The sequence below is a fragment of the Gopherus evgoodei genome, chromosome 1 (assembly GCF_007399415.2).
Source record: "Gopherus evgoodei ecotype Sinaloan lineage chromosome 1, rGopEvg1_v1.p, whole genome shotgun sequence".
NCBI lineage: Eukaryota > Metazoa > Chordata > Testudines > Testudinidae > Gopherus > Gopherus evgoodei.
This window is the reverse complement of record NC_044322.1, coordinates 109869910-109890261: the sequence shown is the minus strand read 5'-3', so window position 1 is coordinate 109890261 and position 20352 is coordinate 109869910. Positions and strand designations below refer to the sequence as shown.

At 43.5% G+C, this 20352-nt stretch overlaps 1 protein-coding gene across 5 annotated transcripts in view; it reads right to left on the bottom strand.

Annotated features, from left to right (window-relative positions):
* Nucleotides 1-20352, bottom strand: part of MCF2L (MCF.2 cell line derived transforming sequence like) — a 287755-nt gene that overhangs the window by 212730 nt on the left and 54673 nt on the right. The gene's annotated exons all lie outside the window — the stretch shown is intronic.

Here is a 20352-nt window from a genome sequence, read left to right as displayed (position 1 = left end):
CATACTGCTCAATTAAAGAAAAAACCTGTCTATATTTAAAGATACCTTCACCCATCATATTGCGACAACTCTTCCTTTCCTCCCCCCCTCCACAGCAGCACAGGACAGGAGCTGTTCTTAAAAATAACCACCTTGCTTCCTGTCTTGTCTGTTCTCAGAGCAGCTCAGTCTATAGTTTCCAAAGAAACTGATTAAGAGAAAATAATGTTACCGAAGCAGAGAAAGAGATAGGATTATCTTCTAAATCAAAGTGATAATCAAGCACTGTATAAATTTGGGGGAAGGATGGGGAGATTCTAGAGAAGAAGCTTAACATCGAACATTTAATTAAATGGGCCCAGATATTAAGCTCTTAGGAATCATTATGCGTTGGTTTACATTTTTTAATTTAAAACCTGTGATTGAGCAAACAAATAATGGAAACCCATAATTCTTGCAAAGAAAAATGGAAAAATGTTGTCAGTGGATTTTAAGTAGCAAGATAGAATTAGCAAGGTTGCTAATCTCAACACTGACATGAACAGAAGATGGTTGGCCAGGTTCCTGGTGCACAAGCATTGAGAGTTAGGAGAGAAAAAGGACCATGACAACAAGATTAATGGAAGCAGAGTGAGCCTCTGCTTGGCTATGGAACTCCCTCATGTGAATGCTAAGAATGATCACTAAAACTTGCTGTCTTCCTGACAAGATACAAGACCCTTATTTTTGGCATAGCTTTCCCACCATAGCAGCAGGGCGCTCAGGCACCATAGCGCTGAGTAGAGTAGAAATACCAAGAAAGAAGAGAGATAGGAGTTACCTACTGAACAGGTTTTGCAAGAGCGTTGCACTGCCCAAAATACGGTTTGAAACTGGATTTGAAAAGCAGCCTGCGAAAGAGGTGTGGCATGGGTTAAAGGATTGTAATACACAGATAGACATGAGACTGGCTGGGATAAGATACTAATCAAAATAAGGAACTTTGCTCACTCTGGAAGTCAGACAGGGCTGTTTATAGACATGCTGTAAGTAATGTTTTTAAATGCAAAGAATTTAACTGGTGAGTGTTATTTCTAGAATCAGACAAGTTTATTACTCTGCTTCATTTCAGTTTAGTTTGATTCTCTAATTTCTATTGTAAATAATCCTCCCTTTAAATTAATCGGGATATGAACAGTTGTTGGAGGGGGGGAAGAAAAATTGCTGATGAGAGGTGGGTGAGGAATAAAAAGGCACCAACTTGCACCGTCAGTCATAAATGTGGAAGCAGGGCTCACTACAAGAAGTGCTGTAGATACAGTGACTGCAACAAAAATGGAGCACACTGAAAGCTCAAAGACTAAAAGGTGATTGAGTTTAGATGCTGTTCAGTGACACCAATATTTTAGCATGTTTTACTCTCCAAATCTTAATTTACTCCAGGTACAATATTTAAATAAGAAATCAGGCTACTGACAGAAAAAGAGTTAGACGGTGATCCTCAAAAGTGGTTACTCTTACATTAAATGTTATGTCATTATTTGAGGAAGACATTCTGCAAGGAAGTGGTCTATCAATCTCTGCCTGCACCTTAGGCCTGGTATAAACTACGCATTTAAACCAATTTTAGCAGCATTAAAACCGATTTAACACTGTACCCATCCACACTACGAGGCCCTTTATATCAATATAAAGGGCTCTTTAAATTGGTTTCTGTACTCCTCCCCGACGAGAGGAGTAGCGCTAAAATCAGTATTACCATATCAGATTAGGGTTAGTGTGGCCGCAAATCGACAGTATTGGCCTCCGGGCGGTATCCCACAGTGCACCACTGTGACCACTCTGGACAGCACTCTCAGCTCGGATGCAGTGGCCAAGTAAACAGGAAAAGCCCGGCGAAATTCTGATTTTCATTTCATTTCATTGTCATAGACTGCACAAGTCCACATTCCTGACCAGCCTTTGTACTGGACAGGCAGTTTAGCTGTAGGCAAGTCTACAGCTTGTGACATGAAGGGGTAAATTGTTACTTGGTCCTTTGGGTTGATGAATTTGGGGTCGACGAAGGATTGGTGGATAGCTGACACTTAAGAATCATAGATTATTAAGGTTGGAAGGGACCTCAAGAGATCATCTAGTCCAACCCCCTGCTCAAAGCAGAGCCAATCCCCAAATGGCCCCCTCAAGGATTGAACTCACAACCCTGGGTTTAGCAGGCTAATGCTCAAACCACTTGTGCCCCTGTGTCTTTCCACGCAGTAACCTTCTTTCCGCCCACTCTCAAAATTTCCCTTCACTCAAAAGGGTACTTGAGAGGCATCTGGGCCTGGGGATCTTTTGGGTGTTGGTGGAATAATGAACTGCACTTGGTTGGCGTTCTTTGGGCAGTTGGCCTTGATATGTCCCAGTTCATTACACTTAAAGCCTCTTCCAGCTGACTGGTCACTGGGTCGAGGTGGGTTACTGGAGACTGGTGAGGTGGAAGAATAGGGCATCTGTGGCTTTCCTTGGGTTGTAGGTGGGGTCTTTGGCTGCCCTCGGTTGTAGGGTTTATTGTCGGTGTGCCCTCTGGGGTATTCGTTCCCCTTGACAGTAGCTTTCTTGCTTTCTGCCACTTCCATCTATCTGGCTCCAATCTCCCCCGCCTCGGTGAGATTTTTGGGTTTTCCATCTTGTATGTACCGTGTTATGTCCTCAGGAACACCATCCAAGAACAGCTCCATTTGTATGAGGAGGTGCAGTTCGTCCAAGGATTTAACATTGTTTCCTGATATCCAGGCCTCATAATTCTTTTCAACGTAGTAGGCGTGTTTGGGAAATGACACATCTGGTTTCCACTTTTGGGTTCTGAAACGCTGACAGGCATGATCCGGGGTTATCCCCATTCTGTATCTGGCCTTGGTTTGAAAAAGTTTATAGTCGTTTATTTTCTCCTTAGGCATTTCAGCTGCCATCTCTGCTAAAGGTCCACTGAGCCATGGCCTCAATTCTACCATGTACTGGTCTTCAGAGATGCTGTACCCAAGACAGGCTCTTTCAAAATTTTCGAAGAAGGCATCAGTGTCATCACCTGCCTTGTAGGTGGGAAATTTCTTGGGATGTGGAACCATAATTGGCGAAGGGTTGTTAGGATTGGCTGGAGTATGCTGCCCAGCCTGCGCTAACTCCAGTTCATGTTTTCTCTGTTTTTCCCTCTCTTCACTTTCTTTTTGTTGTTTTTCCATTTCTCGGCGGTAGGCTGCCTCTTCTTCTGCTTGTTTTATTTTGTGGGCCGCCTCTTCTTCTTGTAGTTTTCTTTTGTGGGCTGCCTCTTCCTTGGCTAGTTCTGCATTAATTAGTTCCATCCGTCTCCTATGTTCATTTTCTTTGTCCATGGCTTGTTGCTGCGCTCGCTCCTGTCTCAGGCTTTCCTTGAAACTCATGGTTCCTGCTTTCTTGTGCTGAGGCGCCCTCTGGTGTTTACTGCCTGAAATGCAGGTTCTCTGTTGCCTCCTGGGGTCTGCCTAGCAACAGTGCCTTTTTTTTTCCACCTCTTTTTTTTTCTAGCTCATCTTTTAAATGTAAAGTAAACCAGAAAAAACATTTTATTTGCATGTGTATTGTGCTGGGTACTTGACTCTCAATGGGAGTGCTATTGTCTAACAAAAGACCCTTTGTCAATCCTTAATGGTTCCTTGCTTAATATGCAAGCCAAAAACTGCGAGAGAGAGCAGAAAAAAAATTCTCTCTGGCTCTGTTTAAACCCACCCTTTCTCTCTGCATAAAAGCCCTAGCAGAGAAAAAGAAAATAATATTCCTACTGGCTTCTGGATTCTCTCTTTCCCACAACGCTGCACACCATGTCATAACATTTCTTCCCAGATCTGGACCTTAGTGTCCAAAATATGGGTGTTAGCATGAAAACCTCCAAGCTTAGTTACCAGCTTGGACCTGGTAATTGCTGCCACCAGCTAGGAATTATACAGTGCCTAGCTCACTGTGGTCTCCCCAAAACCTTCCCTGGGCGACCCCCAGACTCAGATGCCTTGAGTCTTACAACAAAGGGGAATAACCCCCTCCCCTTGTTTCCTTGTTACTTCCTCCCAGGCTCCCCTCCCTGGATGACCCTAGGAGATTCCCTGGTTCCAGTCCTGGAAACACAAGTACCGAGAGATCTAATCTCTCTTCCCCCTCACCCAGAGGGTATGCAAACTCAGGCTTAGTAAATCTAACACAAAGATTTTCCCCCTGACTTCTTCCTCCCACCAATTCCCTGGTGAGCTGCAGACTCAATTCCCTGGAGTGCCCACTAAAGAAAAACTCCAACAGGTCTTAAAAAGAAAGCTTTATATAAAAAGAAAGAAAAAGACATTAAAAATAGTCTCTGCATTAAGGTGACAATATACAGGGTCAATTGCTTAAAGGAAAAAAATGAATAAACAGCCTTATCCAAAAAGAATACAATTTAAAACATTCCAGCAACTACACACATGTAAATACAAAAGAAAACAATATAAACTTATTGTCTTACTATCCTTGTACTTACAACTTGGAAATAGAAGATTAGAAAGCCAGGAGATAGAAAGATCACTCTCAGAGATGAGAAAAGGAACAGACCAAGAAGAAATGACTCACACCCAAAACTTCCCTCCACCCAGATTTGAAAGAGTCTTGTTTCCTGATTGGTCCTCTGGTCAGGTGTTTCAGGTTACTGTTACCCCTTTACAGGTAAAAGAACATTAACCCTTAGCTATCTGTTTATGACATACCCAGCCTGGAGCTCTGATCAGCACGGGTGGCAATGCAGTCCCAAATCCAAAAAGAGCTCCAGCATGGACTGTACGGGAGATACTGGATCTGACCGCTGTATGGGGAGACAAATCTGTTCTATCAGAGCTCCGTTACAGAAAACGAAATGCCAAAGTGTTTGAAAAAAAAATCTACAGGCTACACAGTGCTGCGTGACAAGCGCAACGGGAAGCCAGAGACTCAAACGGACGCTCATGGAGGGAGGGGGTACTGAGGACTCCAGCTATCCCACAGTCCACAGCAGTCTCCGAAAAGTATTTGCATTCTTGGCTGAGCTCCCAATGCCTGTATGTTCAAACACATTGTCCGGCGTGGTTCAAGGAATAGCTAGTCAATTTACTCCCTCTCCCCCCCCACACATGAAAGAAAAGGGAAAAATCGTTTGACTTCTTTCAATGTCACCCTATGTCTACTGAATGCTGCTGGTAGACGCGATGCTGCAGCAGTGAAGAGCAGTATCCGCTCCTCTCCCCTCTCTGGTGGCAGACGGTGCAGTAGGACTGGTAACCGATCTTCTTATGAACCCGTGAGTGCTCCTGGCTGGCTTCAGGTGAGGCTGGCTGTGGGCGCCTGGGTGAAAATAGGAATGACTCCCAGTCATTCCCAGTAGATGGTACAGAACGGCTGGTAACCGTCTTCATCATAGCAACTGGGGGCTGAGCTTCAATCAGCCCCCTCCCTTTCATCTGAAAAGAAAATATTCTGTACTGCCTGGACTATCATAGCAGTGGGATGCAGGGCTCCTCTCCCTCACACTGCTTAATGTCCTGCCTGGACTATCATAGCACCGGGAGGCTGCCTCCCCCTCATTTTATCTCACTAAAAACTCAGTGTTTCTTATTCCTGCATTCTTTATTACTTCCTGACACAAATGGGGGGGACACTGCCACGGTAGCCCAGGAAGGTTGGGGGAAGGAGGGAAGCAACGGGTGGGGTTGTTGCAGGGGCACCCCCCGTGAATGGCATGTAGCTCATCATTTCTGCAGGATCTGACACAGAGCAGCTGTGCTCTCCGATACACTGCTTCTCTAGTACATTTGCCCCATATTCTAGGCAGGACTGACTATTTTTAGAAACCATAAAGGAGGGATTGACTCAAGGAGTCATTCCCAGCTTTGGTTTTGCGCCCCCGGCCGATCTCAGCCAGGGGCACCCATGATAGCAGCAGACAGCACAGAAGGACAGATAACCGTCATCTCATTGCCAAATTACACTGGCAACAGACGGTACAGAACGACTGGTAACCATCCCTGCTATCATGCAAAAGCAAATGAATGCCGCTGTGTAGTGCTGGAGTATCGCCTCTGTCCGCGGCATCCAGTACACATACGGTGACTGTAAAAAAAAAGCTGAACGGGCTCCATGGTTGCCGTGCTATGGCGTCTGCCAGGGCAATCCAGGGAAAAAGGGCATGAAATGATTGTCTGCTGTTGCTTTCCCGGAGAAAGGAATGACTGACGACATTTACCCAGAACCACCCACGACAATGATTTTTTCCCCATCAGCCACTGGGCTCTCAACCCAGAATTCTAAGGGGTGGTGGAGACTGCGGGTACTATGGGATAGCTATGGAATAGCTACCCACAGTGCAACACTCCAAAAAATCAACGCTAGCCTCGGACCATGGACGCACACCGCCGAATTAATGTGCTTAGTGTGGCCGCATGCACTCGACTTTATACAATCTGTTTTATAAAACCGGTTTATGTAAAATAGGAATAATCCCGTAGTGTAGACGTACCCTTAGAAATATTACACTCTGGCCTAGATTTGGATTATTCAGATTATTTGGCTCTCTCCATACTCACTGGCTGGTGCCAGCCTCCATATACGGTAACACGGTTTGGGGTTGGACATCACAAAACCCTTTGCTCCCGACTTTGTACTCAGGCCAAAACTCATTGCTGATTCTGTCTTTCCCAAAGTCTAAGTTCAGTCACTCTCCATGAGACCCACCAATGACTGATCCATTTAACAGTATCCAAGTTGTCCTAAAAGCGGATTTTGATGGCACAACAGGATGAGAGAAAAGAAATCATGAACTAAAAACACACACAAAACACAATCTTGTCAGACAGATTCTATGAAGCAGGTTCAAATATCCCATTTAAATGTATTGTTTCAGATACCTGAAAATCCTGTACAGAAAAGTCTTCAGTCTGACTCAGCAGCAACAAAATTGTATGTCTCTATTCCATCTCACTATGTCACATGTCCCTTCTGAACTCTTCCTACTTTTAGCTCCCTTTGGCTTGTCAGCTTAAGATAAATGATGCCTTTAAGAGAGTGCTGCCAGTGTAAATTATATATTTTGCCCAGGGCTTGAAGATTACACATTCCTACTGATCCTCTTATCTGATATGCATATTCTCTTTATCACCAGAACACTCTCTTAAGGTAACCTTTTTTATATTTACCTGCCCAATTTGAACCTATTTTAAAGCCGTCTTCACTAGGTTGGCGAGTCTGTACATGAAGATGCTCTTTTCCCTCTTGGTCTTGTGGACCCCTTTTCTTCCCAGCAGACATTCTTCCTGGAATAGCATCTCATGGTTGAGGAAGTTGAATCACTCCCACAGATACCATCTGTGCAGCCATGCATTCACCTCCAGGATGAGCACATCCCTGCCTGGGCCCTGATCCTCAGCTGGGGGCCTGGATGAGAACACAATTTGCACCCCAACCCCTTCACCCTTGCACTCAGAGGCCATAGTCACTGCCAATCTGCTCAGGGTCAGACCTAGCAGTACCATTAGTGCCCATGGGGGTGAGCAGCATGGGGTAGTGATCATAGGGATGGACGAGCCATGGCAACCTCTCTGTAATATCTTGTATGCAGGCTCCAGGCATGCAGTGCACTACCTGGGACATCACATCAGGTTAGCAGATAGATGCCTCCATTCTCCTCAGAAGGAGTCACTGACCACCAGCACTCTGTCTCCTTCCCTTGGGTGCAGCAGCCATCAGCCTCGCAGTCATGGGGGCAAATAGCTCCTCCTCCTCAGCTAACAGGCCCGCTCCTCACCACCCGTTGCCACTGCGGCATACAGTTCTTCGCCTTGATGGACAGGGGACCTGGGTGTGGGGTGGAGAACTCTCCACTGTTTGAGGTGACCAGCAGCTCTTTTCCTCCTTGCAAAGCAGACAGTTCTCCTTCCTCCTCTGATGCTGCTGTAGTTATCTATAGTCAGCTAGTATCCTCCATCCTGCATGTCTCCATGTGTCCTGTTGATGAAGTCCTGGCACTCCCAGATGCCACACGGACGAGCCACCTCTTCCTGCAGCTCTCTTGCCTGCTTCCACCAACAGACACTCTTCTCACACTTGGTGGTTGCCCCTGCTTGGCTTTCATTGACAGGGATATGCAGGCCACATTCCCAGCGAGTCAAGACCAGGCCTCCGTGGAAGCCTCCAGGGTCAGGATGCTTGGCAAGGCACCCCCACAGGTGCAAGCAACTCTTATGGCATGTAACACTGTGAGCTGAAGGTCTAAATTTCAGCTTGGATAAATGTACACACACAGAGTTTGACAGAGTTAACTTGCTAAAAAGAGACAACTGCTGCAGTGCACACAGCTGGATGGGATAGCCGCCTGAGCGCGTACCTAGGGTCCTGGGTGGGACTGTACTTGGGGTGGCTAACCAATCCTGCCACCTGCACTGCTGCAGCTACGCTGATAATTTTACCATGTTACCTCAACCAAAGCTAGCATGCATATGTCTACCCTGGCTCGAAATTACACCTCCAGCTCGAAGTGTAGACGTTCCCTTAGCTTATTCCACAAAAAGGATCACCAAAATCTGTAAAATTTTACAACTCTCTCACCCTCTGGGACATGATGCCATTAACACTATATTTTCACTTACCCCTCATTAAAAAACACATCACTGCTGACAATCCCCAGGGAAAGAAGACCCCTGTGCCCTACTACTGACAACCTACACAACACAGTGCTGAAATAAGGCATACTAGCTCTCTCAAGATACACTTCCACCTCTTTCCTTTGATCACACAAAGGGGTCAGACAGAGGGCCTCACATTCCCCATCCCCCAGACTGCTTCATAGCACAGTTACAGCTCTTCCAAGCTGCTCCAGCTAGCTAATCCCTCCACCATTCCATACATTTGAACTTACTATGGTGAATGTAGCTGGAGTGGATGCAGATAAATTCCCGGTGACTACTTCCAGCTCTGGGGGCAGAGTTACAGTTACATGGGTATGCACCATAACTTTAGATTTCCAGGTTTACAGAAGTTTGAATTTTACTGAACTTGACTTCCTGAAAGGGTATGAAACACCACTGTGCAACCTTGACTCTGTAGTAATGAAGTTTGTTAGTGAATAGAGGGTGGTAGTGGAAGTCATGTGAGTGGCTGACTTTACTCAAGCAGCACAATGAAAAAAATTGGAGGTGGCCAACAGAGCCCTTCGAGAAGGCTACAATAAATCAGTCTTAAGGAAAAAAAAAAAAAAAATAGAGGATGAAAAAAATAAATCAAAGCTTGGTTTAAATAGTACAACAGCTGAAGTAAAGTTACCTAGAAATGCAATCTCATGGAAGAGAAAAGAGGATGCAAAAGTTTTTGCTAAGACTGTTCCTAGATACTACAGTGGTTGCCACTTTAGAAATGGAATGGGGGGGGTAGAGAGAGCACACGTGCGTGCACACAAGTACAGCTAAATCATATAACCATTAAGGTGTCATTCTAAGTAAAGTATCACCCCATTTTGAGATAAAGATATATATATATTTGCATAAATAATTAGCAACACAAGTCAGTGCCTGCCTCAGTGAGAGAAACTAGGGCTTGTAGTCTTGTGGGTTAGGGTGCACACAGCTGGAGCCTTGGGAGATGTGCTTGTCAATGTGTGCAGGCTGCCCATGCCCAGCCTGCAGACTCAAAAGTTCAAGAAGAAAAACCTCCCATACAAGTCACAAGTCTGTTACCTATATTGGTAAACATTGGGCATCACTGATGTAAGGTACACTTTATAGCTGGTCATACCCTAGACAAAGTACAGCCACAACTGAGAGGGAAAGAAACATTTTTAGTATAGGAATTATTCAAGCTAACACTTTTGTTACTGCATAGCATCTTATGTTATTAGATGACTAGTACACAAAAATAAGTCACAGGCTTTTTGTTTTTATCAAAACCCCCCACTAAATCAAGAGAGGCAATAAAAAAAATACCTGTGAATTTGGGAACACTCAATTTTTCCAAACAGAGAAACGATAAAGGTATGTAGTGGACTCAGGCATGTGAAAAGCAATCCAAGTAGAAAACAATGGGTATAGTGACATTCTCTTATAATGTAATGTTTTGTGCTCATCTTATTAAACTACCTTTCCCTTAAACTAGCACTCCTTCTAGTCAATACAATTGATGCAGCTCATCTGTATATTTCAAATTTGGTATTTAATCTCTTCATTGGAAAACGCTGTCAGCCATCTTGAAAATTATCTCCTACTATCAGATTAAAAGTGAAAAGGACAATATGCAATAATGAAAAATACTATATTCATTCCTTGGGAATGAGAGTGTTATTTATCCCAAGAAAATAAATCCTCTAAATTTCAATATTTGCAAGGAATGATACTTTGAAATTTCTGTATCAAGAACCCACCAGTATACTTTGGATGACAAGGAGATGCAAAACTTGCAACATCCGTCAACTGCCTAAGAATAACTAGCAAAAAAAATATTTTCAAAAGATGTAAAAAAATATTTCCCTGCTCTTTCAAGATATCCATTACATCTGTTATGAAGAGGTGTATGCTGCAGATTCTATAATATGTTCACATTTCTGCATAAACAATTGCCCATGAAAGGTCTCCTAGACCTCAAGTCAACCACAGATCAAAACATTATATGCTGCTACTCAGTTCTAAATATTTAAATTCAGATACCTTTAAAAACTAAGCAATTGTCAGAAATCATACTAATCTTTTTATAACCCTAAAACCATGTACAGATATTTGCTGCAGGTTTTATTCCTATTCAGATGCACCACTGAATTTGCTAAAACTAATGGAGTCATGGCTTCATCCTCCTGGAAGTGCAATTTAGAACTACCTAAAATAGAGGTTGCCAGGCCTTAGATTTTCGTTTCACATATTAGCTTTCTAAAGCCTGCTTTACAGCTCCCACCACTCTGTGGCTGCAGCTTGGTCTGAACTGCAAAAGACTCAAGATGGGTTTATACTATTTGACTGTGCTAGCAGTTATCTAAGAATAGGAACCTATTCAACAGGATCTTTCTAAACCTGGCTTCATTAATTTCCAATAACTAAAACCTTTTTAAACACAATGAAATGTTACTAAAAATAATGAGTGTCAATGTAAACACAAGTTAGTCATATGAATAACTCAAACATTTTCTCTCTCATTAACACAGCTGAACATAAAGCTATGCAAGTCACAGAGATTTACTAAAAAACGTATAAATTCATTGACAGCATCAACAAAACATTTCAGACCAGCAGTTCCTCCTACCAGTGCACCGGGAAACCGCATTTAATCTCTGCACCATTTCTTCTAGGGCCATTTCTTCAGTTCTCAGCAAACATATTCTCTGGTAAAACAAAAGAGATCCACAGCAAACATGTTTCCCCCTGCTCCAGAAATTTAAAAAAAAGAAGGAAAAAAGAACAACCCTGCACTACAGCAGTGCTTCACAGCCCTGCATTTCAATTACTCCACACAGATCCCCTATCAGCACAAAAGGAGATCTGAGTGCACACTCTCCTCCCACTACCCCTTGCAATGCATAGGCTTGGCGGATGCTGCTCGAAGCCAGAGCCATGAATGTTAATTACCTCAGGATCACTTAAAACTTCTCTCTTCTGTGCACTGGTTTATCTGCAGCATCGCTATTAAACGTCAAAATTCATGTGAAGCACTGATGAGACAGTAGCATAAATCTCTACATCAGACTGAAGCAAGCACTGGGAAGAACTGCAGTGAAGCAACAGCACATTGGAAACAGCAAGCTTAAACAATTCAGCAAACCTGAACAAAGCAGTAACCTCTTTCTTCAGTGAGCATTACTCTTCATTTTACCCTCTTGCCAATTCAACTGCTACAGAGGAAAATTCACTCATTGCAGATAGAAGGGCAATAAAATTTTACTAGCCTCCACAATATATTTACATTCTTCTAGTTATAGTTAAAACGTTACTTTTTGCATTTGTGCCCGACCTCCTCTGTGTTTGCTTTAAAAATCCCCAATATTAGAACCAATTTTCAAGATAGTTTGGATGAGCTTAGCTCTTAAAATCCTGTCTGGTAACAGCCCATTTATCTTCTACACCTCTATTTTCAGGAATCCAAAATGTCTGACTTTATGGCACTGGATTCCTAGACATTAGAGATGGACAAGATCTAAGTCACCTAGTCCATTATGCTACCTCCATATGGTTGTTCCCTGAAGTTCATTTTCCATGCATGTATCCAGTCTTCTTTTTAAAGTCACAAGCAATGACTTCCACTACTTCCCTTGGGAGACTATTCCACGGGTTAAGAAATCTCATTGTCTGAATGCTTGCTTTTGCTGATATTCAGCTAAATTCTCTCCTTACTTTCATCCTATTAATTGCAATTATACTGCTTTGTGCCATCTCAAGCATTTGATGCTTTTCTTTAGCGCCTCTCTAATCAAGTTACTTATTTACCACAGGAAGACGAAAGCAGTCAACATGTATTCAGTCATGAAGTAACTGAACCCTAATAAATGGATAATGGGTAGCTATAAGGGGCTACAGTAAGGTTGTTTTTGGAATGTGCAGCACAGTATTTCACACATGTACATTTAAGAGATTGCTGACCTAAAGGTGCATTTTGAATATTTACCAGCCTTTTCTTAACTGTTCATTTCCAACCAAGTACTTTTTCCACTCCTCAACTGTACATTCCTCAGTATATGCGCACACACAGTAGCAACTTTAACTCTTACTCATATTTTTCAGTCTATTGCCTTTTATAAATTATTATTATTAAAAACTACTGGCCCAGTGTAGAACTTAAAATCTTCATGGAGTTCCTGGCTTGATCTCTCTCTCTCCCCCCCCAGTCCTGGGCCCTTCAGCTCCTATTGCCTTTTCACTGCTCTGTGACACGTTGGAATTGGTTTGCAAGGCTCATTTCTCCTTGCCCTGAATAAGCATTATAAAGTCCTGGAGTTCTGTAAGATACCTGTCAGTGTGCCAAATCCTGCTCCTGCTCAAGAGGGCCTCTTTGTGGCTGCATGGGGTATAAATACCTCTCCGCTCTTCTGGTCAACAGGAAGGGCGATGCAGGGACCTGTCCATCCCCATAAACTTTGCATTTTCTCCTCACCTGCTGTCAGGGAGCCCTAAAGGGACAATGCCTCTTTTCTTTCAGCAAGCCGACAAAGATCAACTTGCATAAAGGGTGCAGTAGATATATTTTTCTCCACTTCTCCTTGCTCTGCATATAAAGCCCTACGGATACTTAAGATACCTGTCAGTGTGCCAAATTATAACCAAATTTCATAAATATTTTAAAAACAACAGTTAACGTATGTCCTAGATTTTAATGTTATTTAAAATATGCAAATTTTGAAGTTTTACAATCAAGCTTATTTCTTTAAAGGGTAGAGGGACCTAAAACTTTAGATACTTTAAAAAGTCTTATTTTCAAAGATTAACTACAAGCAGATGACAATAATTACAAAAGGAGATGTAGCTGTGTGGAAAATTTGAAGGATAGTAATAAGCAACTTTTGAGCTACAGACAATAATAAGACAATGACATCTCAAAATTTTGTTTATATACTTATATTTTCCTGACAGAGAAAACATATATATTTCATTTCAAGTTACAGTATACTGTACTGGTTTTACAATAAAACTTCTGTATTACCCTAGTCTCTCTTATCTTTGATCTATTTTAGAAATGATAGCTAAATCTGTAAGAAATCGTCCCCAATTCTGATTACGAGATTAGCCTGTTGTCTTCTAAACCACAATTTTCATTTATTTATTTATTTTTATTTTTGCAGAGAATTTCTCTTTAGCAGTTGGAGCAAATCTGGCATTTTTCAGTCAAAAACAATGTTGCTAACCAAAGCAATTGGGCTGGGGAGGGAATAGCTAAACTAATGCTTATAATATAACATGGTTTCAACCTTAACTATAAAAAGACTAGATTGAATTCCACTATACACAATCTATTAAAAAAATATCGAGCATATGCAGCTACTATTTTACTTTATAAAATATAAGAATGAGACAGTACATTCTTAGTGCACCAACAACTCCTAACATAAGAACAGCCATACTGGGTCAGACCAATGGCCCTTCCAGCCTAGTATCCTGTCTTTCGACAGTGTACAATGCCAGGTGCTTCTGTTCATTCTTTCTGAACAGGCAAGTGACCCATCCCACCTGTTGTCTGCTCCCAGCTTCTGGCAGCTTCTCTCAAACTAATAGGAGTTTGGGTTGCACAAGGAATGCAAAATAAGGCCCTTAGCGTGTGTCAAGTCAACATTACAATTTATATTACACAGCAAGTTTTTCAGGCTACAAACACCTATTTTAGGTGTCCTTATGGTGAAATCTACTCAACTGAAATGGTCTCCCAAGGAAAACGATAGATGCCTGATCACCTGAAATTTTTAAAACTGGGGCAAAAGTGCTGGAGAATATACTAAAGGGAGCAATTCTGCACTGGTAATGAGAAATGCTAGATTATCTACTAGCACTTTCTCCCAGTTTTTCCTGATACATTTCAGCTGAAGTTTGCTTTGTAATAATAGGCTGGGCTTTACCAGACCTATTTTGCTTGCTATAGCATTCACACATGCCTGCAGTTTAAAGAAAGTCTACATAGGTGTATTGGTTCTTGAAGAAAAAGCAGGTGACTGTCATACCACATTTTTTTTTAAACTAATACATCATGCTTAATGCATTTCTCTCAGCTGGGTATCAACTTTTAGGATGGATGTATATAAAAATAATATAAAAAATAATTTCCATATTTTTTCCACTGAAATCAGTCCTGCTTTTATTGACATCAATGGGAGTTTTGCTTTTCATCGGGCCAGGACCAGCTCCATTGTACTAGTCTGGTTCCTAGACATACTTTGACACACAGCACCTTGGGAGTAGTTACTTCACCTCTCTATGCCTTAGTTTACTCATCTAGGAAAGGCAAATGATACCTTCTTTTTATAAAGTCTGAGATCTATGGATCAAAAGTGCTATGCAGGAGCAAAATATTATTAGATTCTAATATTTGCATATGTAAAAACATGAAATATTAAATATAAGACCTTTATTAAAGTGGTAAAGATCTGGCTTAACTATACATAGAGTAAGAACACCCCAGAATTAAAGCTGTTACTGCATCCTCCTTGAACTCGACTGCCTAGATGTTGCCATTCATGTGATCCTCTATAAAAAGTAAAAAGTAGAACGGTGACCTGATCATTCTCACAAGAGTGAGAATGTCCAGCTTTTTTGCTGTATCTCAAAACATTCATGTTATTTTAACTACTTTTTTTAAAAAATGGTTCTCAAATTTCTGCTTCTAAAATAAGTAAAGAATAAACATTCATTTTTGTAAAGTGGTTTATTTTATTTAGCACAAAGTGCTAAATAAATTTAATTTCTATAATACCATGTAGCTGGCAAGAAGAAAATCGGCCTTTCCAGGAAAATACATGGACCCCTGTGTTGACAAATCAGTTAATACAACAAAGGTAAGTAGGGCATGGAGTAATAAAATGAATTGAGAAGAGATATCCCTCAATGTATCAGGTCTTTCTCAGCAGTCATATGGATTTTTTTCCTTATTTAGATATTAAATTTATTCAAAGTTTAACAGCGTATAGAAATTCCAAGTTCAATAGGCCTACAACATCTCAATTTGTTATGTATGCTTTGGGTTTCTTTATTTAAGCAGATTAACTTTATTCCCTTTATCAAGTTTTTGTAGCAAGATTTTATATTATAAATACTGTGTGTATAAAGGTTGCTGTACGACAGATATTTCATATATCTGACATCCATTTAAGAATGTACCCTGGCAAGGGGAAAAAGATCGATAGTAATAGTATGATTCTGTAACAGTTCTATTTCTGAGTTTATTGGGTCATGAGTTAGAGCACACAACACACACGCAGCTTGTCTGTTAACATCTAAAGTTTGTTTTGAAACAGGATGTGCCATGGAACACCATGTCCAAGAAATTCTCTGAGGATTTCCAGATTTCAGGAGATCAGATGGACTTGTTGACTCCTTCCAGTAAAATACAAAGGAATAAGAAATCGTAGTTTGTACTGAACAGCGAAGGCCACCTAGAGATTACGCCATTTCCTGGGAAGCAAGAAATGCAAGATACACGTACACAATTTCATAATCATTTACAGGAGCAGAGCATGCTGTTTCAGCAGTGGCTCTCTCTTATGTTGTCTGCCCTCAGCTTAACAAAAGTTATTTTAGCTCTCCGCAGAGTCAGTAAACATAATGGGCCCGATTCTCCACTACTGCCATGCATCTTGTGAAATTGTTTCCACTTGTGCAAAATGAGTAGAGAACATTGAGTAAAAATGCTACTAAATCATTCTTCAGCGGGTCTCATTGAATAACAAAATATGGAGTCTGTGTAGGAAATCTTAATGAGCAGTTCTACTCTGAAAAGTGGCATTGTGGGATTCCACATTCTCAATTATTTCAGATCAAATGTATTGTTTTCAAGTTTAAAAATTATTTAAAAAAAACAGACTGCCTTGCAAACTCAGCCCAGGCTATGAGAGCTTAGCTGGATCCTTTCCAATCTATGCATCATCACTAGTAAGAAAGGTTCAACAACTCCTGCGCAAGACTATTACAGTAAGGGGATTCATATCAAACTGCTGTGCTACACAAGAAAATGCCAGTTACGTGAAATATGCTGCAGTATATGCCCTTCATTCTCTGTTAGCTGATAAGTGTGGATAGAAAACATTGTTATCTAGTCTACATTCCCATTTCCTACACTCTCAGGGAAAACAACAAAATAAACAAACAAGGAATAAAAAAAAATATTCCTGATCTTAATGAGATCCGCCATCATAGAGGGCTACATCTGATCCAATTTCTGCAGGTTTACATGGACTTTTCTTAAAGCTATGTTGAGTTTCAAAGCAGCAAGAGAATTAGTTTTTCCTATCACTGCTCTTTTCTATACCTACTTTTATTTTTAAACATAGATTCGGCATCCATTATAATGCAGTTTTATTCCTTAGAGCTGAACATGGGCTGAGGGGAAAAAAACAATTTAGTTCAGTTAAACTAGTTTTCCATCTGGCTCTGCACTGGCTTACTCAAGAAGCAGCACAATAGCTTGCATAGTTTATAGAAATTGAGTAGTATTGGTACTTCTTGAAGAGCCCTGTCAACCATAGATTAGAGTTATCAACTTTTCTTTAGTACTGTTCTTTCCTGTTACACTCTGACACTATTTAATTCAATTTGTAATTCTAGCTTTGCTTATACATGTATGTAGATCATGTGCAAATGCAGGAGTGTTACCACCTCCTAATTTTCACATGGTTCTAGGCAATGAGTGATATCTTGTCCTTTGAGAAGTTACATCTGTTTCAGATCAAAGACTCTTGCACAACCAGGAATCCCTGAAGTTTTCTACTAGTAAGAAGCCTTCACCTGAATTCAGGGAGAACATGGAAAATCTGTAAAATGTTTGGCAACCATTATGTACATCAGAACATCTATAGCTGTATTATATGGATCCCTCAAGGTTTTACACTTCAACCTTTATTTGAAAAGCACATCATCTTGGTCACTTGGCAGATACTGGTTTTTCGGGAGACCACTGAAGAAAAGACGGTTACTCACCTTTGGAACTGTTGTTCTTCGAGATGTGTTGCTCATATCCATTCCAGTTAGGTGTGTACGCGCCGCGTGCACGTTCGGAGAAACTTTTACCCTAGCAACCCAGGCAGGTCGGCTGGACGGCCCCTGGAGTGGCTCCGCTATGGCGCCCCATATATATCCCAGCCGACCCGGCCACACTTCAGTTCCTTCTTGCCGGCTACTCCGACAGTGGGGAAGGAGGGTGGGTTTGGAATGGATATGAGCAACACATCTCGAAGAACAACAGTTACAAAGGTGAGTAACCGTCGTCTTCTTCGAGTGATTGCTCATATCCATTCCAGTTAGGGGATTCCCAAGCCTTACCTAGGCGGAGGGGTCGGCGTGAGATGTGGCAGTATTTAAAACTGCTACGCCAAAGGCCGCATCATCTCTTGATTGACGGACTAGTGCACAGTGTGCGGTGAATGTGTGGACCGATGACCAGGTCGCTGCACGGCATATCTCCTGGATAGGCACGTGCGCCAGGAAGGCCACCACCGACGCCTGAGCTCTCGTTGAATGTGCCATGAGGTGGCCAAAGGGGACACGAGCTAGATCGTAGCATGTGCGAATGCATGCAGTCACCCAGGAGGAAATCCTCTGGGAGGAGATCGGTAGGCCTCTCATCCGTTCTGCGACCACCACAAACAGCTGAGGAGACTTCCGGAACGGCTTTGTTCGCTCAATGTAGAAGGCAAGCGCTCTGCGTACGTCTAAGGAATGTAGCTGCTGGTCCCTCCGAGAGGAGTGGAGCTTCAGGAAGAAGACCGGGAGGAAGATGTCCTGGTTAGTGTGGAAGGCAGACACAACCTTAGGGAGGAACGCCGAGTGGGGTCGCAGGTGTACTTTGTCCTTATGGAAGACAGTGTAGGGTGGGTCCACTGTGAGAGCTCTCAGCTCGGAGACCCGCCTGGCCAATGTAATGGCCACCAAGAAGGCTGTCTTCCATGACAGGTACGTGAGCGAGCAAGTCGCCAGTGGTTCAAATGGTGGAAGCGTGAGCCTGTTTAGGACCAAGTTAAGGTCCCAGGTGGGAGAAGGGCGGCGTGGGGGGGGGGGTAGAGACGCTCCAGGCCTTTAACAAATCTAGCGACTAGGGGGTGGGAGAATACGGAGTGGCCACCCTCTCCTGGTCGAAAGGCGGATATGGCCGCTAAGTGCGCCTTTAAGGAGGATGTCGCCAGGCCCTGCTGCTTAAGGTACCAGAGATAGTCTAGGACCGTGAGAATCGGGGCCTGCGTAGGGTTCACCCCGAGTAGCACACCAGCAAGAGAAGCGTTTCCACTTGGCCTTGTACGTTGAGCAAGTGGAAGGCTTCCTGCTGTTAAGGAGGATATGTTGGACCGGTGCAGAGCAGCTGAGCTCCGCCGCGTTCAGCCATGCAGGAGCCACACCGTGAGGTGGAGGGCTCGTAGGTCCGGGTGACGGAGCCTGCCATGATCCTGAGTGATCAGGTCTGGGTGGACAGGGAGGGGGATTGGAGGGTCCACAGACAGGTCCAGCAATGCAGTGAACCAGTGCTGTCTGGGCCACGCAGGTGCGATCAGGATTAGATGTGCTTTGTCCCTGCGTAGTTTCAATAGGACCTTGTGCACCAGAGGGAATGGAGGGCAGGCATACAATAGGTGGTGGGTCCATGGCAGGAGGAATGCGTCCGTGATCGACCCGGGAGAGAGACCTTGAAAGGAGCAAAAAACTCTTGGCACTTCCTGTTGGACTTGGTCGCGAAGAGGTCTATGCGGGGAAATCCCCACCTCTGGAAGATGGAATGGATGACATCCGGTCTGATTGACCATTCGTGGCATAGGAAGGATCGGCTGTGTCTGTCTACCAGTGTGTTCCTGATTCCTGGGAGGAAGGATGCCACCAGATCTATCGATTGGGCTATGCAGAAGTCCCAGAGTCGAATGGCTTCCTGACATAGGGGAGACGAACGGGTTCCCCCGTTTGTTGATGTAGTACATGGCCGTTGCGTTGTCCGTGAGTACGGAAACACAACGGCCGTGCAGACGTCGGTGAAATGCCTGGCAGGCGAGGCGGACTGCCCTCAACTCCCGGACGTTTATGTGGAGTGACAGCTCTTGGGACGACCAGAGGCCCTGGGTACGTAGGTGCCCTAGGTGGGCTCCCCACCCCAGGGATGATGCATCAGTTGTTCGAGTCATCGACGGTGGCTCTGGATGGAACGGCATCCCCATGCACACTAGGGATGGGGTCAGCCACCAGTCGAGGGAGCGGAGAGGGTCTGAGGGGACTGTCACCAATACATCTAGGTGGTCCCTGCCCGGGCGGAATACGGAATGAAGCCACGTTTGGAAGAGCCTCATCGGAGCCTGGCATACTTCGTTACGTAAGTACATGCGGCCATATGCCCCAGTAGTGTGAGGCAGGTGCGAGCTGAAGTGACTGTGGAGGCCTGCAAGTTCCGTATGAGCAAGGCGATAGTCTGGAAGCGGGGCTGAGGTAAGTAAGCCCTGGCTTGAGTAGAGTCCAGGTTCGCGCCTATGAAGTCCAACCTCTGTGTGGGGACCAGGTTGGACTTCTCGGCATTGAGAAGCAGGCCTAGCTGGGAGAAGAGGTCCATAACCACCTCGACATGTTGCTGCACCTGCGACTGGGAGGACCCCTTTAGGAGCCAGTCATCGAGGTACGGAAACACGTGGATTTTCCGCCGGAGATGAGCGGCCACAACGGCCATGCACTTGGTAAACACCCTCGGGGCCGT